The sequence below is a fragment of the Prionailurus bengalensis genome, chromosome B3 (assembly GCF_016509475.1).
Source record: "Prionailurus bengalensis isolate Pbe53 chromosome B3, Fcat_Pben_1.1_paternal_pri, whole genome shotgun sequence".
NCBI classification, from domain to species: domain Eukaryota; kingdom Metazoa; phylum Chordata; class Mammalia; order Carnivora; family Felidae; genus Prionailurus; species Prionailurus bengalensis.
This window is the reverse complement of record NC_057355.1, coordinates 57,583,389-57,585,981: the sequence shown is the minus strand read 5'-3', so window position 1 is coordinate 57,585,981 and position 2,593 is coordinate 57,583,389. Positions and strand designations below refer to the sequence as shown.

The window sequence follows — 2,593 nt, the reverse complement described above, 5'->3', positions numbered from 1 at the left end:
AAGCTTTGTTTTATGTGTATTTCTGTTTAAAGATACCTTATTTAATATACATTGCCAAGTCATTAACATTAAACTCGGGACCAACAACACTGGAACTTATGTTTGAATGAAGGTTATCTAACAGATGTATTTCTCTGTTAGGCGCATCACAGCTTTCTTGCACTTAGTAACACTAGACAGCACTTGAGCACTATACTTGGGGGTCATTTTAAACAGTGAAATCTACAGAAAGCACAAAAATACCAAAACAACGTGACACTTAATGAACCATGAAAAAGACACTTGTTTACGATATCAGAGCTGAAACAAAAAGACAGAGTGTGACCTTATTTGACTTCAACTGGAAATGTGCATCAGATGATTCCAATTTTTCATTTTGTGCATTGTCTGCGAATGATTGAAAACCCTGCAGATATTTTCTTTTTACGGAACACTTCACAAATCTGTGTGTCATCCTTGTGCAGGGGCACACTAATCTCTGGATCATTCCAGAATTAGTGTATGTGCCACTGAAGCAAGCATAAAACTTCACAAGTATTGGCTTTAGTGTTACAGATAAATTCTAGCAAGTAGGCAAATTTACAATACAGAATCCACAAATAATGAGAATCAGTTGTATGTGTGTGTGTACTTGTCTCACCTAAATTAATTACAGAGGAGAAATTTGCAAAAACAACAAATCTAAAAAGTCTAAATTGGCAATATTAGAAATTTCTTGGACAGTCCTACAATAGTGGAGATTCAGTCTGACCATCTACCTACTACATCTCTGTTTACCACTGCTGAATAAAGGCACTGATCCTAAGAAGTACAAAACTGAGAATTTAAGTTCCCAAAAAGATAAAGTTATAATCTTTCTACAAGATTTCGTTGTCCACTCATTAATGTTATGTGCTAGCCTTTTGATTCCCAAAAAGATATCTGATGGTCTTCAATACCCTCCCTTTCTTGTTTTTGTGTCTTCTTGGCATTTAGTACACTCTCTCCACCATATTACATGTTGAAGGAGCACCACCGCTATATACACAACATTGCTTATACCTGTGAATTTTAATTTAAAAAGGGGGAGGACACCTGGGTGGCTAGGTCGATTGAACACTTAACACTTGATATCGGCTCAGGTCATGATCTCACAGTTAGTTAGATCAAGCCCTGCATGGGGCTCCATGCTGAGCATGGGACCTGCTTGGGATTCTCTCTGTCCCTCTCTTTGTCCTTCCCCTGCTCGTGAGTGTGCATTCTCTCTCTTTCTCTGTCTCTCTCTCTGTCTCTCAAAATAAATAAGTAAATAGAGCCCCCTTTACAACAAGGTGGGGGGGGGGAAACATTTAAGTTAAAAGCCAATCAAGTGTGACTACCACCAACAAATGATATTAGTGTTTTTATCTATAGCCCTTAGGTTAATCAAACAATTGAATTTGAGGAGAAATTTTCCGAACTTAATGTGTATGCAGTAGAGAAGCTTCTATACTTATATATGTGTCCATCTCCTCCATTGGGCTATTATTTTAAAGGCAGCAGTAGTGTTTTACTAATTTTTGTAGCCTTTATATATAACACAAATTTCTGATACTGAATAGATGGATTGTAACAAAATATAGTTTGTACTGAAAATAAGGTCTCATCATTGAGTTGGTGAATTTTACATTTCAATAATGTCCTTTTCTTTTTGTTTCTCAATTTAGAAAGTTTTATACTCTCTTTGGGTAATTTTAGCTTCATCAATTTGAAAGGTGAAAAAATTGATTCTGGTTTTTCCAACTTGTTTCTTTAATTTTTTTTGGTATTAAAACAGAATACTATGTTTATTTTAAGAAAATTAGAAGATAATATGAAAATAACACCAATAATTCTTCCTTTTGATTATAACTTAATATTTCAGTATATATATATATATGAATATATATATATATATATATATATATATATATATATATATATATATTCACTTATCATATCTAGAGTAAACCTACTCCTTCCCCATCCTCCACTCTAGACTGAGAACCAGAGAGGCACTGTAACTTTTGGGAATATGGCATATTACTCTGGGGTGTAACATGGTTTAAAGCATTTCCTGCAAAAAATTCTATGGAAAAATGTTCTAAACAATGCTCTTTTTTAAACAGATACAAGGTCTACATAAGAGGGCAAAAATAAACATGCAGGTTATTGGAGACAGCCACAGCCTAAAAAGCAATTGTATTAACATTTCAAGTAAAATATGGGGTGCCTGGGTGGCTCAGTCGGTTAGGATCTGACTCCTGGTTTTGGGTCAGGTCATGATCTCACAAGTTTGTGAGTTCAAGACCCACCTCAGGCTTTCATAATTTACTGGCAATGAAAATGATTTGACCAATTATATAATTAAAATGATATCAATAACAACAGCTATCAGAACAAACCCTGAACTTCGGGCAAGGAATAAGTGACCTTAATCAAGGCAAGTTTTTAGTCCTCCTTGAAATCTACAGATACACGAGTAGAAATGACAATTCTGCCTGACACTACTATGGCCAGTACAAACTTCTAGTAGAGCCTCCATGATAGGTTTTAAACACCTTTGTTCAGGTTTATTTGATACTCAATTAACATG

At 34.9% G+C, this 2,593-nt stretch overlaps 1 pseudogene; it reads right to left on the bottom strand.

Annotated features, from left to right (window-relative positions):
- Nucleotides 1-419: 419 nt before the first annotated feature.
- Nucleotides 420-518, bottom strand: LOC122469735 (annotated as a pseudogene).
- Between the last annotated feature and the right edge of the window lie 2,075 nt (nucleotides 519-2,593).